At 44.1% G+C, this 22,034-nt stretch overlaps 1 protein-coding gene across 5 annotated transcripts in view; it reads right to left on the bottom strand.

Moving 5' to 3' along the window:
* The window catches only part of LOC119180407 (uncharacterized), a 131,970-nt gene that overhangs the window by 75,941 nt on the left and 33,995 nt on the right, over positions 1 to 22,034 (bottom strand). For 4 of the 5 annotated variants that reach the window (XM_075869046.1, XM_075869042.1, XM_075869048.1 and 1 more), the window contains one exon: positions 6,951 to 7,212. The gene's annotated coding sequence lies outside the window, so the exon portion shown is untranslated. Of the gene's footprint in view, positions 1 to 6,950; positions 7,213 to 11,880; positions 12,034 to 22,034 lie in introns of those variants that run through there. The other variant, XM_075869047.1, reaches the window with a different exon arrangement.

Here is a 22,034-nt window from a genome sequence, read left to right as displayed (position 1 = left end):
ATTTTCGGTGCAGTTGTTACCTAACATACATCTTGAAAACCAGTGTTACACACACGTATTCCCCAAAATAGGTTGAATATAAAGGACTGTTGCAGGGGTAAGCCTATAAAGGCACATATAAACCGAGAAAACATTTTTTGCGCTACGGAGTTTTCTTTTGTTAGCTCGCCAGGAAACCCAGCAAACATTTCCTAGTCCTGAAAGTGAAAAACAAGGCACACCTCAAAGCACTGGCACTTTAGTGTCTCTTTTGATAATGGCCTAGTTTATCGGTCACACCCACTCTGGAGGATTGGCCAATTTTTTTTTTTTTGCTTCCTCCTCTCTTCAGAGTTGAGCTGATCAGCGAAAACACTAGTGACACAGAAAATCCGTGGGAACACTCACCAAAACATTCTTAGTGGAAAAAAAAAAAAAACTGTTCAAGTTCTTTAGAGAGCAGTTCTACGGAGCGATGAAATGAACAAAAAGTGAAGGTATTGTCACGGTTGTAGGCTCAGGTCAGGGAGTTAGTTACATGAATAAAAAATGGGCACTCGCCCTGTGGAGCCCATCTACAGTTTTAATAAAAGGTCTCTTAACCAAAACAAGATTTGCTTAGAATCTTGTTCACATATTAGTTGTTTACTAAACTTATTTTTTAAAAAACTTTCTGGTTATAGCTTTAAAGGGCTCCTAAAACATTGTTCAAAATAACAATTACTAGTACTAGCTAAACTTTGCGACTTTCACATGAAGTTAGCCACTACAAACCGCATTGAAGCGAGAAAGACAAAGATTCCAGAGTGTTTCCAGAACACGAAATGTAGTTCTGCCTTTAATGATTCTCAGTTGTCCCCTCCCTTCACAGAAGCAATTTCCTTTAAACGAAACTCTCCGAAACATGCAACACAGGTCGTGCAACTATTGAAAAGGCATCCTTCCCATCTTTGACCTGTGCAGAATTGAGAACCGAGTCTTCTTCGGGCGACCGTGATGGACACTGTGGCTACCGACCTCCACGACTGTAGTTGCTAACTTAGGTGCAAGTTTTCTGTATGGTAGATACAACATTTAAGCCCCAAAACTTTAGGCAGGTGAAAACTTAACCACGTTCAGCGAGAATTCAGTGTTTGCACAAGTAAAAACACTTCACTCACTGCCACATCAGAATGAGAAAGAACGCAAAAAGATGTACCTAATATAAAACTGTGCCGGAACTCGTGACTTTTTTTTTTCTTTTTGCACTGAAATAAAGAATACAAACTCGCGCTCTTCCAAAGGAAGGCAGTTTTCTGTAAAACACGTTCAATTAGCTGGCGCTTTTGCACTCGGTAGTATATACCAAGGCAAAAATAAATGAACACAGGAAACCGCAAAGACTACAGGAAAGTGGCTGAACGATCGAGACATTTGAGTAGGGCTCAAATATAGGTTTTTCATGGTCACATGGCTTTTTTGGATTTTCTTAACTTTTAACTCCCCCCCCCCTAGAAAAAAAAAAAACTAATACCAAAACTAAAAGCTGACGTGCATGCACTGACCTTGGCCGTTCTTATTACTCCTATCAGATCAATGCCAGAGAGCCGTCGCTGCGATACGTGTTGCCTTTTCTGTGTTGGTCCACACGGCAAAAATCCTTTCTCGGCTCTGTAGAAATACATTGAACAAACCTGCCTCTTGGAAACGCGCTACATCTAAAGACTACAGACAATTCTTCGCCGCCTGTTCATCGGCAGAATTAGAATGTTCTCTTGGCTTCTAGAAAGGCGCAATACATCATCTACTGTTCTGTCATGGGCAAGGTTAAAATTTGTTGCTAAAATGGACAAGAAATCTTAAAAAATCTAAAATTCTGAAGTAAAAAAGGCCTCTCGACGCCCTTCTTCACCATCTCCTTCTTCTCCACCCGGATTATACTCGGTTGGTAAGAAGCAGAACGCCATGAAAAAGCATGATGTCTGTGGACTCCACTTGACCTGCATTGCTAAAGCCGCAGTCACATGGATCAGCAATGGTCGATTCCAACAAGACCGCCATGAACACAACTGACACAGTTTGGCCTTCGTTGCCGAAGCCGCAGCATCATGCCGGTTCACAGCGAACCTCGGCATTGCCAGAAGACAAAGCTATCCTAATAGTTCTTCAATCACTGCTCGACGCACTTCAAGCATTCGTCGGCAAGCTGAAATCACAGGGCATCAATGATACTAATCCATCCCACGGCATTTTCCCGAAGGATGCCAAAACTAGGCGCTTGTTCAACAAAGTCCAGTCGAATGGTGAACCATTCGTTTATAAAGAACACCTTCCAGCATTTGTTATTGAGGCTGGTAAACCAAATTATCTGAAACTAGCTCATCCAGAATTACTTTCTAAATGTTTCTATGGAAAAACTCAAAACCTTAACGAGTCGTGGAATTGTCGTGAGGGAACACACTCCAAAAAACCTTTTTCTCGGACACAAAACACAGAAAATATGCATTTTCGATGATGTGTTCAATTTCAGTATGACAGGTTAGCCCGTACGACTGTTCTGAATTCCTTTAAAATTTCGCCAGGACACTGGGCGAAATTTCTACCTACGCACTCTTGACCTGCATCGAGATGACTTTGCTGACAGGGCTGTACAGCAGAAGACAAAGGAGGCTCGCCGGCAAGATGTGTCAACACACACAAACACCCAAAAAAAAAGACGTTGCTAACGTGTACCTGGCTGGTGCCTATTGAACAGGTTTGGCAATTGGCTGCTATGTCGTTGCACAATTTTAACTTTACATGCGATTATCTCAAAACGTGTTTTAATGTACTGATGTTCTTTTATCTCAGCAAGCACAGTATCTAGGATCGTAGATTTCCACCAGTGTTTAGAAAACATATTAGGCAATATGCTGAAGCAGAATTATTGTTGCGTGAAGAAGCACTCTTCTTCAACGCGACATAGATTAGCTATTACCGAGTGATAATTAGTTACCTGGAGCAAAACATTTACACAAAACGCATGTTAGAAATTTTCAGCGCTGAATTTGCATCAGTAATAAGAGGAATGGCTTATTATCACAATGATATTAAAATAATTACTGTAACTTTTATGGTTTACGAAGAAAAAAGCACCTAATCTTTGCCTAAAATGCATAGCGGGTATATGGCTTACCCTGCTCCTTTAAGTTACAAAAACGTGTTCAGTCACCAAGTACCAGCAAACTTGTTGTAAAGTAGGGCAATGTTTTTACAATGTGGTTAGCTACATATGGCACTTAATACATGACTAATTAGATGTGTTTAATTGATACTCCATAAATTAAGTATATAGTAATCAACATGATAACTATTATCATGCTGCATATGAAATAACCAATTAAGTCTAAGCTAAATAACACCATGACGATTGAAGATGAGCTGATGCAGCCATCACTGCGAAGACTGAGCAGATCAAACAGAGACTGAGATGACGTTCAGCAAAGCAAAAGCTGAAAGAATCTAGGTGATCACAAACTCTGCTCAAGGCTCCAGCCTTGAACCACTAGTGCTACGGACCCCCCCCCCCCCCCCCCCTCACTTCTTTTTTTACTTACCAAGAAGCTGCTGCATAGTGCCCATCATATGAAAGGCTTGACTGTCACACTGGCACTATGACAGTCACTAGAACAGTCGCACAGGCGAACCTGACATACTGAAATTGAACACATCATCGAAAATGCATATTTTCTGTGTTTTGTGTCCGAGGAAAAGGTTTTTTGGAGTGTGCTCCCTCACGACAATTCCACGACTCGTTAAGGTTTTGAGTTTTTCCATAGAAACATTTAGAAAGTAATTCTGGATAAGTTGAACTGGGGTCTTCCAGAACCAACGAGTTTAAACCAGCGTTTGTGTATCAGTCGGTTTGACTGAGAGACTCCCACTGCAAAGATTGGGCGCTCACTGCACCTACTTTTGCCAAGGCGCAGTAATCACACCGCAACGCCAAAGTGTGGAATGATTTCCGCTAAAACCCCGCAACCGAAACAACAGGAAGATACGACAAAAAACAAATTGTATCACAAGTTTGTAAAATGTAGAAGTGCTGATGTGTTTAGAGACTTTAGAAAATTTAGAAATAAGGTGAATGCTGAACTGAAGCAGGCGAAAATTAAGTATTACACACAATTCTTTGATAAGATAAAGAATTACCCTAGAAAAGTTTGGAATGAAGTCGGAGAGCTCAAAGCTATGAAGACAAAGAGCAATGACATCAACATAACAACACCCACTGGAGTGTTGACAGGCCCGGAGGCAGCAGCTGCTTTAAATGAATATTTCGTTTCTAGCACGCAGTATCCTAATAAGGAAGAACATATAACCACACCTATCATGAACAGTACCCGTCTCTCTTACTCAATCTTACTTACGCCTGTTGCAGCTGCTGAAGTTACTCAACTACTCCTTAAATTGAAAAACAATATATCTGCTAGTCATGATGACGTTAAACCTGCGCCAATTAAATATATTGCGGATATTATCGCACCCGTTTTATGCATATCAGAAACAGTATGTTCGAAAGTGGTATGTTTCCCGATCTACTAAAAGTAGCACGAGTGTGCCCAATCTACAAAGGATGGGGTAAACAGCTTATGACAAACTATTGGCCCATTTCTGTTTTACCTGTCTAATCAAAAGCCTTTGAGAGTGCATTGAACGTTAGACCACATAAATTTTTTTCTAAATACAATGTAATCAGTGACATGCAGTACGGTTTTCAGAAAAGAAATCTTGAGGAGGAGCTCTTAACATTAAACATGAAATTATATCAAATATTGAAAATCGAATGTGTACATTGGGTCTGTTTGCTAACTTCCAAGTTTGTTTATTGTGTACCCTTACAACACATAATATATCTCATTTCACGTGACGCCAGACACATGACAAAACCGCACACGTGTGGCACAACACACTATCAAGGAAACGTAGTTGTTATCTGATTACCAAATATCAATTTTATACTAATGCTTCGCAGCACTTGCTCCAAAAAATTGAGTTCTTTTTGAGAGAATGCCTCAAACGGCTCACTCGCACACAACTCTCCCAGCCCTACAAAAAAAAAAAAGCAGCTTTTCCGTATTTTCCAGAGCGTTTCAGCACGCTGCGCGACGCCGGAAACGCTGTACAGTGTGTCGCAGTGTACTACAGCGCACTGCGAGGCACTGGGACACATTGTGCGTTTCACGCTTTTGCATTTTTTAAAAGATGCATCAAAGTATCGTAAGCCTCATCAGCATTTTTGCAGTTATACAAGGCACTGAAGTTTAACCTTTCAATATGGTGTCTAAATTGCTCCAAAGTTTCTGAATTGATTTGCTGTACTTTATAGGGTTCCAAAGGACTTTGTTTTAGGTGTCTAGAAAGCGCATTCTTTTTATATATCATATATACAGGGAAGTGATCGCTCACATCCGATATAACGGAACCTGCTGACAAGCAGTCGTTTTTATTTTTCGTGATAAATATGTCTAGAAGACTTTCAGAGTGAATACTGACACGAGTTGGTTCGTTTAATGTGACTGTGCATGCATAAGAATCAAGCAACAGCTTGAATGAACGTGACGTTGCATTACTTTGTAAAAGGTTTATGTTACAGTCACCACCTATTACGATGCACAGCTTATTTATGCCTACAAAAGTTAGTAGCCTTTCAAGGAAGACGTAGAACTTTTCAACACACCCATAACGTGGGCGATAAAGAACAACATAAACATGGTTATCTTGGATTAGTGCTAAAGGTTCATAATCCGGTGTGATTGTTGTAAATTCAGTGAGTAAGCTACAAGAAAGCTTTTCCGAGATTAACTGCAGTACTTCTCCCCCTCGGCGGGAAGATCTATTCAAGTAAAAGCTATTATAGCCTGGTAATCTAAACACTTTCTCGTCGCATGTGTACAAGGTTTCCGTAACCATAATAATGTCAAACCTAAAGAAAAATTCATCTAGGAAGGTGGTGAGCTCATCGTACTCATTTTGAGCCGATCGTGCATTGCAGTGTAAAAATGCCAGGTGAGCACCATCATTGTGATGTGCTATATCTTTTGGTGACGCCATGTTAAAGAAAAAAAGTAAAGCAGAAAACTAAAAATCTGTGACGAGGTAGTCACTACTTTAGGAAGTGAGACCACCTTCGCGCATCTTATTCAGGTCTACTTCACTGGTTATCTAGATAGCACGAGATGTGTGTTTTTCGAGCGAATATTTTGCCACCCCTGGTCCATGCAAATCGCCAGTTCAGTTCGCATTTTCTTGCAATCGTCAGCCCAAGTAGCTTCTTTAGTTGTGGGCACAAATGCTCGTTAATGTACACCGGTTGCTTTGTAGCAAAGCCAAGGTCTTCCGTGTTTATCCGAGTTCGTTTTGCCTTAGCCATTAGGGCATCACATTTTACTCGGCGGTTGAAGGATACGACAATATTTGAGTTTACAGAGCTGTCTTGGTTGCCGGAAGCATTCGAACGAGCATTTGCACTTCGGGCTGGAACACGATGGCAAGCCTCAATGTCATGTTCAGTAATAGTTTCGCCTAGTACATCCCCTATTTTAGTAAGCACTTGTGCAAGGTTTTCATTGACTGCTTGCGGGATGCCTCTAATCTCCAAGTTTTTGTTCCGCGAATATTGATCTTGTGCGGAGATGCGCGTTGCGTTTTCTTGCGTCGTCTTTCTGAGGCACTCAAGCTCTTGCAAAATGGTTTCTTGAGTTGCCTTAAATGCTATGTTTTCTTTCTCGATGTCTGAGCATTCTTTCTTAATGGACTCATATTCCTTGCTTATGAAGTCTAAGCTGCTCTTTAGGTCCCTTATTTCTTTCCGAAATTCTCGCTTCAAACTCTTTATATCGCTTCCCATTTTGGGGCACACTTTAAAAAGATGAGTTCACACAATTTAGAACTACACTATTGGCAGCAGAGGCAACAGAAAGAAGAGGTTAAAAGGTTAGAAATACTCAAACCTGTGAGACACAAGCAGACGATAAGCTTGTGCGCTGTCTGCCGCCTCCGCTGCCGAAATGCCGTGAAGCTGGCCTTGCGCTTCAGTATAGCTGTGCAGCAATGTCCACACAGGCGCAGGAGGGGTACAGCAAAGTCACGTAGGCGTTGAGTAATCTTCGCTTTGACGTGGCGAGTTGACAACGCTACCAGCTTAGCTTGGCCCGAGATCCACAGTCCCTTGACCTATGCCGTGCTCGACCAACGCAGCTGTCCTGGTATCGCCTGTGAGACACAAGTAGACGATAAGCTTGTGTCTGCCGCCTCCGCTGCCAAAATGCAGAAAAGTATTTGACTCCGTTTGCCATAACTTATTAATTGATAAACTTAAAAAGTATGGTATACAGGGTAACGCACTCAAACTATTGCGTAATTACCTGAGAAAGCGATATCAGTACGTCAGCTTAAATAATGATGTTTCCTCTTACGCGGAAATCACTACGGGTGTCCCACATGGTTCAATACTTGGACCTCTGATGTTCATCATGTATATCAATGACTTGTATGATATCCACCAGTCGCCACAATTAGTTATGTACGCAGACGATACTAACATTTTCTTTAAAGCAGCCACTATACCAGATCTCGAGTCAAAGGCGAACTACAATATAAAGCAACTCTCTTCATGGTCATGACAGAACAAATTACAAATGAAGGCTTCCAAAACAAAATATATGATATTTTCCCCGACTAATAAACTACAAAACTGTAACGCAACTATTGTTTTTGATGATAGAATAATCGAGAAGGTTAAATGTCAAAAATTTCTAGGGGTGTGCTTTCAGGAAGATCTGGCCTGAACACACATGTAGACAAAATTGTAACAGAATTAAGTAAAACTCTTGACTGCTTATACAGATTGAGTACTCTGGTTCCTTCTTGGCTGAAAATTTCGTTTTATTACGCACTTTTTACTCCGGACTAACTTCCTGCATATTATTCTGGGGCACGACCACACAAAAAAATATACAAGAAGCTGATTGTGCTGCAAAAAAGAGTCCTAGGCACATTTGAGGGTTATCGTGGACCTTTACAGAACTTTAGAACACAGCCTGTTTTCATCAAGTACTCTATGTTAAAGGCAAATCAGGTGTACTATTACAAGTTAATGAGACATAGCAAACAAAAAAGGACACACTATATTACGGATGCACCCACCAACCCGCATTACAGCTTTCGGCAACACTATCTGAAAACACCAAAAATAAGAACAAATTATGGCAAACAGTTACCAAGCACCTTCACTAATCAATACATGAATTTCAAGAGGAAGTTATGGAAGCGTCAAGTGAATCATTTAAAACATTGCTCATTTCACAAAATATTGAGTTGGTCTGACAAAGCTGCTGTATGTATTTTTAATTTCAGTGTCTTAATTGCAAATTTTAGTTGTTGACTTGGGAAAAATGACCTAACAGTGTATTAAGTAACATTTTTTTGTTGCTTCTTTGCAGACATGACATGTGTATTCTCGCTTCTCCACTTTTTTGTGCACATGTTCTTGTAAGTTTCGTGACTATTCAGTGGAACATGTCCGTACATTTTACTTTGTATAGACTTGCGCTATGTACGGCCTGCGTGCCGAACTGTCGTAGGAGCAGAAGTCTTAGTCAAGCCACATGGCCTTTAGCTTCTGCTTACTTTTCATTAGAAAATGAAGAAATAAAGTCAATTCATTTCAGCAATTAGCTCAGTTGCGCAGAGAATGCACACGCGCACAAAGTACTAAAAGTTTTTTCATCACAGCCAACGTGCCTCAGATTCAATTTCAGCGGGCTCACGACGTTCTACTCACAGTTGTACAATAGTGCTGAGTGTGCGCCCTGTCGTCCTAATAATAATAATAATAATAATAATAATAATAATAATAATAATAATAATAATAATAATAATAATAAGCATCTGTCATGCGCAGAAGGCGCAGCACAGTTCCAGCAAAAGCTAGAAGAGCAGCCTTTCAGAGCCTCTTCTTAACACCGATTGGGTAACTGGTGCAAGTGCCCTTTCTTAATACCCACTACGGCATTAACAACAAAAAATTGTGGGTAGTAGTAAAAGCGTGGTATCCACTGAACACTTCCAAGGAATTTTGCGCCAATTCTTTATACAGTGGCCGACAACGATTAGGAATTATGCCTGAAGTGGGTATGCGCCACAGTTAATAGGTGAACAAGAACAAGCTTCTGTAAAGGGTTCGAGCATTTCACGGCTCACTCTTTACGCTATTCGCATTGTGCGACGACTGCTCGTTCTTTCGCTGTTTTTAAACGCTTCATAAGTCGTGCTAACGCAATTCCTTTCCTGACATCAAGCCGGCCTAAGGCAAGTTTGCCGACGTGCCTCAAGCACGGGCGTGGTTCAGTGATAGAATACTGGGCTGGCACCTAGCAGACCTGGCTTCAAGCCCCACTTCGTCAATGATACTAGGTCTTTTTTTTCTTCCTAATTTAGCGAGATGTGACAAACAGTGGCGGCGGACAACTACGGCACTGTGTGTGACACGAGTTGTGATCCCATAACAGCTTTCGCTGTAATATAAGCTTTTTTTTTAGGTACAGGGGGGGGGGGGGGCACCTCCTTGATCAGAACATATTGGGGGGGGGGAGGAAGAGCAGGTGTATTAGAGTGTCATTTTGTTGTGATCTGTATGCCATGATGATGATGATGGCAAAAACAAATATTTACGTGTGGGGAGGGGGGGGGTATGGTGTACTGCCCTATGGCTACGCCACAGCTAACATTTCGCCTTCATTGAAACGTGACCGCTGCGTGCGGTATCGAACCCGCGACCCTCGGTGTCAGCCATCGTGCGAGGTCAACCTGCTATTGTATGAGCTCGGAGCAAACCCGTGCTTACGAGAAGGTTGGGCCATCCTTGGTCCGTTTCAAAGAACAGGAACGCTGTTGAAGTTTGGACGGGACAAGTTCAGGTTTAGCTTGAGGGAGCAAGTGCCCCTTTAGCACGTCCATGGAAGACCCAACAGAGTTTGCAACGGATTCTAGAAACGGTGATCTTCAAGCTTTTGCTGTGGCTGTGTCGCGGTTTCCGAGCAGGCCTGGTGCTTTATTGTGCCTGCAACCTATAGTCGGCAGGTAACGATGTACTACACACCGTGCATCTAGACGTCTACATATCCATCGTCGCTTTCTCAGAACACTGCGTTGAAATGTAAATGTCTCTCGCTTCGTGAAGTAAAATACCATTAGCACAGACTTTCTTTCTTTGCGCAAACATGAAAAAAAACAACGAAAAACTGAGAAGACAGCGCACAGGGCGAGCGCTAAACATGAACAAAATTTATTTCAGATAATACCACAAAAATAAGACCCCAAATGAAGACCAAATCAAGCTATACTCGCTACGAATAAATATACCACAGTGTCAGTCCATGCTCTTCTACTCAAGATCTTTATCTGGCGAAGCTGCTGTGCTCGTGTGCGGGTCGCGCAATGGGCTGATAAACGCACATTGTTACATTACTTTGAAGTTGTCCAGGAAAGACGAAAGAAATGCATATGTACTGGTCCATTGCATGCCCAGCCTGCACATGCACACTCGCAGCTTCGCGAAATTAGCATCCTGGGTAGAACAGCTGATACTTTGGGAAGAGAGTTACTGGAAACCTATCATATCATGAGCGAAGGCGCGGACTGTATAAACGAAACTTTGGTATATTTATTCAATATATATAGTGAGAATAGCCTAGCTGTTTGACTGCATGCTTGATTGGCAACACAACGGAGAACGCATGCGCTTAGGGGGTCTTCCTTCCGTGGTATTTTTCCGAAACAAAAGTCAGGCTATGTTTAGCGCTCGCCCTGTGAACTGCGTTCTTCTTTTCTCAGTAAGTTCCTTCCTTTTTTTGTTTGTTTCACGTTTGCGCTAAAGAGTGTCGCGTTTGATACAAGAACAACTCGCCCAACAGGAAGTCTGCTTGAAACCCGATTAGCCGCAGCAGAACATTTCTAAAGCACCGAAATCCCACGTCAGACCCGACAAAAGCGATCAAGCACGTTTGCCGCCTGGGTGCCGCTAATTGGACCAACTCGAAACAATGAGAACCAAAGTTATTTCTCCGTCGTCAAGATAAGCGGGCACAAACAACGCAACCCCGCTCTTAGCAACGTGCGACGCTGAGTGCTGAAGAACGTCTCCACAAAACTCGAAAACGGAGGAGCGCATCCTGCGGCGCCTACAGACAAATGCGCTGCTCTGTCCAGCCATACTAAAATATTACGACCCAAAAACAAGTGGGCAGTGCCAGTACTGTGGGGAAGTGGCCAACACTTACCATATGGTCTGGGCCTGCCAAATGAACCCAAAATTAACCCCCTTTCCCAACCCCACCAAAGAGGACTGGGAGACGACCCTACTCAATAGCTCCACACTAGAGGAACAGTGAACTCTAGTCCAGCGGGCTCGGGTGGCGGCCTCGACTAATGACGTCCCGGACTAGGGATGTCAACCAGCCCGGTGGGGATAAGGGCTATCTGGGACAGCCAGCATCAATAAAGGCTTCTTCCTCCTCCTCCTCCACAAAAAAAAAAAACCTTGGCTGAAATGTGACGGGACACTAGCGTGACTCGCAGCCAACGACGCCGCTGGTCGACGCCATCTTGGTTATTTTTGGCGCGAACAAAGAAAATGCATTCGGGGGAACACGCTGTCGAAGCCTCATGAACGTGTATCAAATAAAGCTTTCGGCGCGCGACGAACGCGTTTGGCGTACTTTATGTCATTCACGTGCAGAAAGTATAAGAACCTGCCGACCGAACAAGGTGCCTTGCACACGTACGATAGTTCTAAGGAGTGCCGCGCAGCAAATCGGCACACGTTTTGTGATCCTATTGAGCCGCTTTGTGATCCTATTGTAAAGAATCGTTTCGACTCACCGCAAACAAAACGACCAGCCTCCTCCGAGAGAGCGATGTCACCGCGCCTTTCCCTTGCAACCGCTTTCGCGTACGAAACAAACACTCCGCCCCCACAGAAGCGCAGGCTTTATCTCTGCGACTGGAACCTTCGCGAACTCCCGCCCAACTGACGCAACGTCTGCGCAACGCCTGCGGAAAAGGAGTCGTCGCCCCGGACGGTGACTGCAGCGCCGCGGCGAGTCACCGCGCGAGATAACACCGCTAAAGCGTGGCCTCTGCGATCGGCCGCCGGCAGCCAATCGCGGAGGCCACGGCTAGAGATGAGAGTAAACGAGTGGTGGTGGTAGTGGGTCGGTGAAGGAAGGAAAAAGACGCTTATTTCTGCAGCTATTAAGGGAGCATGGCGCAGTAAACGAGTGACGGGTGCTGCGACCACCAATGTACGCTCCCGCTTCATTTAAAGCAGAGGCGGTACTCGAAAGAAAAAAGTGTATTTAATCTGTTTCCAACGGCAACGAAACTTTTGCTCCGTTCATAGGTTCGTATAGTGAATTCAAATATGTAATGAGTTTCATAGTAGGTTGCACAGTTTTTATTTTATAACACGTGTAATATATGCGTAAAATTATCTTTTTTTCGACACACTTTTTCTGCCGCTATTCTTTTTCGGTCGTGAACCATTAACAGCGGACAATTATCTGCATTAACTGTGGAATGCAAATAAATAACAAGAACGTGTGTATAAAACATTTTAGTTAACAAAAAACTGTAGTGTAAGAATTCTGACAGTGACATTCATGAGACTCTGCAGACTGCCGCTGACAAGGCGATGGTTTGTGCGGGTAACATGAATCTGGCCTATTCAGCCACAAAATCAGAACTGCTCCCCCTCCTTGCCCATCCGGGCTCTGAAAGCACATCTCCGATATACAAATAACACTGAACAATACACACGCATCCAAAGTTGACAGGCTCAGGGTGCTTGGACCACGAAATCGACTAAACACGCACACTATTGAAGTGCTTCATACAACTGTGGACCGCACTTTATGCCTTATAGGCAGGATATCTAATATAAGCTTGTATGGCGGGCTACGAGAGGCTGAGCTCCTCCAAGCCTTTGTCCTCAATTGAGTGACTTTTTCTCTCCCTTCTCTGTCCCTTCTGAAGAGGGAAAAAAATGACGTAGACACCTTCTTACACAAAACCTACAAATTCGCTCTCGGAGTCCCCACTCGAACGTCCACTGCCCGGCTCATGGAGACAGGCATATTCAACACATTAACCGAACTCATTGAGGCACACTTAACCCCACAATATGCCGTCTCTCCAACACACAGACTTGAAGATGCGTTCTCGACACACTCAGTATCGGGCCGACTCCAACCGCTAGCACCAAACACACTATACCGCATAAAATGCACAAGAATGTATACACATTCCTCTGCTCCCTAAAAACATGCACCCTGTACACAACGAGAAAATGTCGACGACAGCGTGCAAAAACTCTCGGGAAACGATTTTCTATTTATAATGAGGTGCTCTAAGTAGATGCCGCCCAATACAGTACCCGTCTTTTTTTTTCTTTTTCTCCTTCTCAGTTGTCACTATGTCGGATAGCCAGTGCTGCTCCCATTCCTGCTTACTCTTCTCAGGAAGCGGAGAAAGTAGCCATTGCTCGCGCCCATGCAGTTCCCAATCATTCGCTTATCATTAGCGACTCCAAATAGGCCATCTACAACTTTGGAGCGGGTAGGGTGTCCAAAACAGCCATCTTCCTCCTCCTGGCCCCTCCTCCGCAACTACTGACGCCGCTACGGCGCACGCAGGCCTCACCAGTTACGAGGCGGCTCACGTCAGCGCCCAAATATTTACGGTCCGGGCCCAGGAAGAGCAGAGCTCCGTTTCGACAACGGCTGCGCGGGGTCACCTCCTAAGATTTCACGACATCTGTAATCACTGCCGCCTTGGCAATAGCGAGCACTAATCTCTATCGGTGCTCCCACTTCTCGTTATTCTAACTGGATGTCTCGAGTCTCCGCAATGCGGAAATCCCCAGTTCCTACGAACGAAGGTGGATTCGCGAGATATATGGCACCGCAAACGGAAAGCCTACCCGGTGGGTAGTTAACGTTACGTAAGGGTTCACGGCCTGTAAACACCCGCATATGCGCAGATTCTATACGGTAACACGGTAACATAAGGAAGAGTTTTTGGTTGGAAAAGAATCTTACAGGAAAGGAACCTTTTTCTTTTTCTTGCAAAGTGTCCACTGAGCGCATATCCGCGTGTTTCACTGCAAATGTCGCGCAAGACGATAGTCTTCTGGCGGCCGTACTACACGAGTCCCGGTCTCATCCGCGGCCACTCGTGACGCTGTTCTCGTACTATTTCCGTCCTGTCACGATCAATGCTATTGAGGTTTTGTTTGAACAAATTTCGTTTTACTGCATTATCACTGCTGGCATGCCGCGTGTACACATCCCAGACAACATAACAAGTCCTAAGGATGCCCCAAACAAGTACCCAAGTCCCACATCCGCTAAAGGAAGTCGTATGGATGTCCTGTAGACTTCAGCGAGCGGATGTCCATTAGTTATCCCGGAAGATGACGTGAATAGGTGGATGCATGCGTGAGATCTGCATGCATCCACCCATCCATGTCCTCTCATGGGATGTTTAATGGACATGGTATATATCATCCCACGCCGTTTCAATTAACCTACTTACTGATATTCTCACATATATATGCACGTTGCTTCATGAATTACTGTGCATTTTCAGCGAGGATTTGTAACGCACCTGTACATATATATAGTACTTGCACAATCCTCCATAAATATACACATAATATATAAGCAGGTGAAAACACATAATGGAGCAGTGTTTTCAAGATTTGGAAAATAACAAGCAAAGGGGAATGCAACAGAACCACTCAATGTGTTATAAGCCTACAGTTATGTGGAAAAGCAGGAGTGCATGGCATCGCTGGAAGAGCACATGAGGGGTATTAAAACATGTAAAGAAATGCAAGACTTTCAAAAAGGCAGTTCTTTCTACTAACTAGCATGCGTCCTTCAAATGCTGCATGTACTGGTAATTTTTGGATACAGTGGAATGTGCAACATCCAAATATAATCCCATTATGATCCCAAGATTTCCTAAGTGCAGGATGTCTTAAGGATCTCGTTTTTTGTCTCAATTTGGAGCCTTCATGGAGGTTTCCGGGAAATATCTGGGACATCCTTAGACGTTCCCACACATCCTAAGCAGCACATCCTAGGGGAATCCAAACGATGGATCTGTGTTGTTTGGGATGTCAGCAATGTTTAGGTCACGTTAAGTATTTTGAAGCATGATAGTTTGGAAAGAACCATTTGTGAGACATGAATGCATGGAAGCGTGAATGAATGGCGCTGCGCAGGCACGTAGCCAGAAATTTTTTTCGAGGGGGGGCACCACTTTGAATTTTTTGCTTTCTGTGCCATAGCGAAAAATATTTATGGGAGGAGGGGTACGTGCCCGGTGTGCCACCCCTTGACTACGCCCCTAGGGCTGCCCATTTACTACTGGTGCGCGAATTAGTCACCTGTCGAAGTAGACATCCACCATACCGTCAGCAGAGCTCCTTCACACGCATAGCGTCGCATTTTCGGCACAGCGTTAGAAACGCTTGGGTTTTTAGAATGAAGTATCTATGCATTTTCTAGTAAAGGGCCACACCACCTGACACGTATCGATGTTGCGCCTGATATGCGTAGTTACTTTTTTTTTGATCGACAATGCTCACGGGTTTAAACGCAGCCATTAGTTCATGCTGGGGGCTACGTTCTCCCTTGCCCCATCGGTCGACTTCGCCGTGGCTGGAAGTAAGATGGCAAATCAAGCTACGGTTTGCTTCTCACGCCTGTGTGTGTTACAATCTTTTCGTCCGTATTTTCCAAGTTTGCGCTAATGGAGTATCATCTGATGGCCAACTAGCCCAAACACAGCAGGTCTTCGGTTCCCAACTGTACGAGAGTGAAGATTGGCAGTGAACAGCTCTTGAAATGCAACCTCTGTGATCCTTGGCCGCCATAGCTGGAAAAAAAGAGGGGAGGGGTGTCTGTACTAGCCGTGTGAAGCCCAAGACAGAGTGAAGCTCGTTTATCTTAGGTTGCATGGATATATCTTAGGGGCTTTACGCGGTCTTTTTGGCTGATGCTGAGTCTTTCCTTGGGAGAGACGAGAGGCCTAACCCACTGTCACTGATCCACAAGAATGTCCAAACTCCAGCGCCAGGCCTAAAGCGAAAAGCTGCCTGGGACACCCCTGGTAGAAGCACGGGGATTTTAAAGACGATAGTCTTTCTTGGGGACCTTCGACGAAAAAATTTTGGTTTATCTGTCAGTACATTTCTCTGTTTGTCCGCCCTAACGACACTTCAAACGGCACCAAATGACCCACCCTATTCGCAGCGCCCACCAATATTGCTCAAGGTTTGGCGTTCATAGCTGTGCGATTGTCAATTAAAAAGCAATTATTGCGCACATCTGAGGTGCCATAACAACACTTCAAAGTTTTGTATGTCTGCCTTCATACTAGAAGAGGCACACACACAAGTAACTCTAAGGACTGTAGCGTTTATCGCACTGCGATGACAGTGCAATGCGATGCTCAAAAAGGTGTTTCCAACGCTTTGGTACGACGTCACGGTGGTGGCACCTGCCCGTAGCTTTGCGTTCTACACCTTCCCACCTCCGAGACTGGCGCGCATCTTTCTCCGCGGGCTGCGCGCCTTCGTTTTCGAAGATAACTGCCAGATGGCGCTTGTGTATAACGTGCCTCATTGCGCTCGTTCGCCTCCGCTACACGCTCGAGGCACTCTAACGCAACGCCTCCAGAATACCCTTCACCGATTTTCTTGCGGAGAACATCAAATCAACGTTTTGTTCACTCTCTCAAGACTGTCGTCTTACGACTACATTTGCGGTGTAACATGCAGATTTGGAACTAACTTTATCGCTTCTAATTTTCCTAAGGAGCCTACATGACCACAGGCGGTAGTGTGGGATCCCTGGATCTCCCTATCGGCTCGCACCAAGCCAAGAAAGTCGGCGCTGCGGCTGTGCAGAGTATGGGCACAGCTGATGAGCGCGTGATTAGTAACGGCGCGGAAAACGCCCGATTGTTTAACCTCGCGCTTTATTAAGCATTTGAGTTCGTTCCTAACTGCGTGCTAATAAGGTCGCACTTCAAAGAATGACAAGTCAGGTACGACAGTCAGCAAACTGCAAAGGTATGAGAGCGGACTTGGCGAATCCGTTCAGTTAAGTGAAGGGGGGGTGGGGGGGCACCGTTCTATTTTGTGTGCACGCTTTTGTATGGGCCAACAGAAAATCAGGATCAATTGGAAAAGTAGTGAAGCAAAAGGTGCCTTGCCGGCGAATGGAAAATGCGGGCCAATCACGATCTACTGTGTCAACAGAAATGTGGGCAAATCACAATACTAGTGTCGTCTGAGAATGCATGTACATAATCTGTAAAATTTTAGGTCACTAACAAATTCAATAAAGTCTGACATCATGCCTTTTGAAAAAAGAATGAAAAACAATGGCCAACCACTGAAGTAGGGAAGCCTGCCAGCACATGAGCAGAAAACGTGCCATGAAAGTAGTGATCTGACAGTGCATCTAGCGTGTGAACAGGGCTATTTGCCAAAGCAGTGCCGTCAAAAGTGTGTCTTGAGCAGAAAACCTGGATCATTCACAGAAGTAGTAAACATCCTGCACGGGAATAAAGAATGCCTCATCATTTCACAAATCCTGTGCACTGTACACGTGGGCCAGTCACAAAAGTAGTGAGGCCCGACTGTGTCAACTGAAAATGTTGGCTGGTCACGGAAGCTCCTCAATTTGACTGTGCTCCAAGGTCTCAAAACTGCTGTATGCATGAGACTCGAATCCAGGGGGCAAGTCTCCACTAACAGAAGGTACAAGCCTATCACAGCGGCAAATAAGTTTACATATTTACTTGCACACTACCCGCATTTGTTAGCATCGACTACAGCTAGGCAATATATACAAACACACACTTGACATGATCTACTTAACACACACGTAAAAGGCAGCACGCTATGATGTATGGTGCAAAGCCTGAACAGCCGAATGATCAGGCAAGCAGTGATCATCGAAATTCAATCAATTTCAGTCCATACAGGAATGATTTTATTATCAAGGTCCTCTAAAACATATTTAAACTACTCAAGCTTTGCAGAATGAACCATGCGCAGAAATGTTCACAAGAGGATTGTGCAAAAGAATCCACATCATGTGCTATGTACAGTGAAAAAAAAAAACATGCTGGAAGTGCTGCCTGGAGATTAAAACTCCAGAGCACGCCAGCAAATTAAAGGCAGACTACACCTAGTTGAAGCCAAAGAAGCAAGGCAAGAATGCAGAGGAACAATTATTAAAGGCCACCTATGAATGTCAATGCTGCAAGTTGCAAGGCCTGCAGTGTTTTCAAAGCCACATGTGCTCAAAGCCATAGTGCACGTCTTCCTTTTTCGGCTGACCCATTTCCGCTCGTGTGCAAATGAAGACTACAAGTGACAAGGGAAAGGCACCATTCGCAATAAGCAGATTCTCGATGGCCAGGTGGCAAAATGAAGTGCCACAGTGTACATGTTCAGCCAAACACTTGGTTTCGCCCAAGGCAGCAAAAGGTACAATCAAATGTTCCTTCCCACCTGCCAGCCCCTTTAGAGTTTGTTCAGAATGCAGCTTGCCTATGGTGCTTTGGCACCCACAACAGCAAAACTTGTGCAAAGTCCCGTTCCAAATGATGAGCCAAGAAGTGGTACATTGCGCTGGTGCGTTGTGCTATGTCGCCACACTTATCAGAGGTCCACACTTATGACTTGGCCAAACTCTCACAAATATACCACAGGCCATTCGCCGCTGAGAGTATGCAGCACAGCAGCGCTGCACTAGTACATATTTCCGTAGCCATGCATCAAGCCGCGACACTTCCCAGTGTGATGTGCGAGCAGCAACACTTGCTTCTGAGCCGTCCAGGGAGCAGACATTGAGTGCTGGGAGTGCCACCAAAGGAAAATGAAGTGTTTGTGTACTTTCAGAGAAAACCGTATTCTGCCACATGGTGCTTTTGCAGGCCGAGCTTGCAGAGAGCGGCATGCCACACATATGCTGGCGACGACACATGAATGCTAGGCTTGCTGGACTGGCACACGCAGTGCGACTTCCACTAAGTCAGATACATATGTGCGGTCAAATTTCAATGTATCACTACTGCCACAAAGCTTTAGACCAATGTCAGGGTAACAATGCTCAGGTGAACCAAAAGGGCACCAATGCCCATATCCTCTGTTGATCACTTGCAGGGATAAAATGATTAATGTGTCCCAAGGCTCACTCCAACCAAGCAACGTGCGTAACCAATGCCATCGAGGTGCAGATACCAAGTTGTCCCATGCAGCAATGGGACGATATATTCTTGGAAGAGATAAGACCAATCATACTATATGCGAAGAACAATGGTTCAGTGCCCATCGGCCACCAAACATCAAGAACGCCCAATGCAGTTATTTTCGGTGCAGTTGTTACCTAACATACATCTTGAAAACCAGTGTTACACACACGTATTCCCCAAAATAGGTTGAATATAAAGGACTGTTGCAGGGGTAAGCCTATAAAGGCACATATAAACCGAGAAAACATTTTTTGCGCTACGGAGTTTTCTTTTGTTAGCTCGCCAGGAAACCCAGCAAACATTTCCTAGTCCTGAAAGTGAAAAACAAGGCACACCTCAAAGCACTGGCACTTTAGTGTCTCTTTTGATAATGGCCTAGTTTATCGGTCACACCCACTCTGGAGGATTGGCCAATTTTTTTTTTTTTGCTTCCTCCTCTCTTCAGAGTTGAGCTGATCAGCGAAAACACTAGTGACACAGAAAATCCGTGGGAACACTCACCAAAACATTCTTAGTGGAAAAAAAAAAAAAACTGTTCAAGTTCTTTAGAGAGCAGTTCTACGGAGCGATGAAATGAACAAAAAGTGAAGGTATTGTCACGGTTGTAGGCTCAGGTCAGGGAGTTAGTTACATGAATAAAAAATGGGCACTCGCCCTGTGGAGCCCATCTACAGTTTTAATAAAAGGTCTCTTAACCAAAACAAGATTTGCTTAGAATCTTGTTCACATATTAGTTGTTTACTAAACTTATTTTTTTAAAAACTTTCTGGTTATAGCTTTAAAGGGCTCCTAAAACATTGTTCAAAATAACAATTACTAGTACTAGCTAAACTTTGCGACTTTCACATGAAGTTAGCCACTACAAACCGCATTGAAGCGAGAAAGACAAAGATTCCAGAGTGTTTCCAGAACACGAAATGTAGTTCTGCCTTTAATGATTCTCAGTTGTCCCCTCCCTTCACAGAAGCAATTTCCTTTAAACGAAACTCTCCGAAACATGCAACACAGGTCGTGCAACTATTGAAAAGGCATCCTTCCCATCTTTGACCTGTGCAGAATTGAGAACCGAGTCTTCTTCGGGCGACCGTGATGGACACTGTGGCTACCGACCTCCACGACTGTAGTTGCTAACTTAGGTGCAAGTTTTCTGTATGGTAGATACAACATTTAAGCCCCAAAACTTTAGGCAGGTGAAAACTTAACCACGTTCAGCGAGAATTCAGTGTTTGCACAAGTAAAAACACTTCACTCACTGCCACATCAGAATGAGAAAGAACGCAAAAAGATGTACCTAATATAAAACTGTGCCGGAACTCGTGACTTTTTTTTTTCTTTTTGCACTGAAATAAAGAATACAAACTCGCGCTCTTCCAAAGGAAGGCAGTTTTCTGTAAAACACGTTCAATTAGCTGGCGCTTTTGCACTCGGTAGTATATACCAAGGCAAAAATAAATGAACACAGGAAACCGCAAAGACTACAGGAAAGTGGCTGAACGATCGAGACATTTGAGTAGGGCTCAAATATAGGTTTTTCATGGTCACATGGCTTTTTTGGATTTTCTTAACTTTTAACTCCCCCCCCCCTAGAAAAAAAAAAAACTAATACCAAAACTAAAAGCTGACGTGCATGCACTGACCTTGGCCGTTCTTATTACTCCTATCAGATCAATGCCAGAGAGCCGTCGCTGCGATACGTGTTGCCTTTTCTGTGTTGGTCCACACGGCAAAAATCCTTTCTCGGCTCTGTAGAAATACATTGAACAAACCTGCCTCTTGGAAACGCGCTACATCTAAAGACTACAGACAATTCTTCGCCGCCTGTTCATCGGCAGAATTAGAATGTTCTCTTGGCTTCTAGAAAGGCGCAATACATCATCTACTGTTCTGTCATGGGCAAGGTTAAAATTTGTTGCTAAAATGGACAAGAAATCTTAAAAAATCTAAAATTCTGAAGTAAAAAAGGCCTCTCGACGCCCTTCTTCACCATCTCCTTCTTCTCCACCCGGATTATACTCGGTTGGTAAGAAGCAGAACGCCATGAAAAAGCATGATGTCTGTGGACTCCACTTGACCTGCATTGCTAAAGCCGCAGTCACATGGATCAGCAATGGTCGATTCCAACAAGACCGCCATGAACACAACTGACACAGTTTGGCCTTCGTTGCCGAAGCCGCAGCATCATGCCGGTTCACAGCGAACCTCGGCATTGCCAGAAGACAAAGCTATCCTAATAGTTCTTCAATCACTGCTCGACGCACTTCAAGCATTCGTCGGCAAGCTGAAATCACAGGGCATCAATGATACTAATCCATCCCACGGCATTTTCCCGAAGGATGCCAAAACTAGGCGCTTGTTCAACAAAGTCCAGTCGAATGGTGAACCATTCGTTTATAAAGAACACCTTCCAGCATTTGTTATTGAGGCTGGTAAACCAAATTATCTGAAACTAGCTCATCCAGAATTACTTTCTAAATGTTTCTATGGAAAAACTCAAAACCTTAACGAGTCGTGGAATTGTCGTGAGGGAACACACTCCAAAAAACCTTTTTCTCGGACACAAAACACAGAAAATATGCATTTTCGATGATGTGTTCAATTTCAGTATGACAGGTTAGCCCGTACGACTGTTCTGAATTCCTTTAAAATTTCGCCAGGACACTGGGCGAAATTTCTACCTACGCACTCTTGACCTGCATCGA

The sequence above is a fragment of the Rhipicephalus microplus genome, chromosome 7 (assembly GCF_043290135.1).
Source record: "Rhipicephalus microplus isolate Deutch F79 chromosome 7, USDA_Rmic, whole genome shotgun sequence".
Lineage (NCBI taxonomy): Eukaryota > Metazoa > Arthropoda > Arachnida > Ixodida > Ixodidae > Rhipicephalus > Rhipicephalus microplus.
The sequence above is the reverse complement of the archived record's forward strand: the minus strand, read 5'-3'. Positions and strand labels throughout refer to the sequence as shown.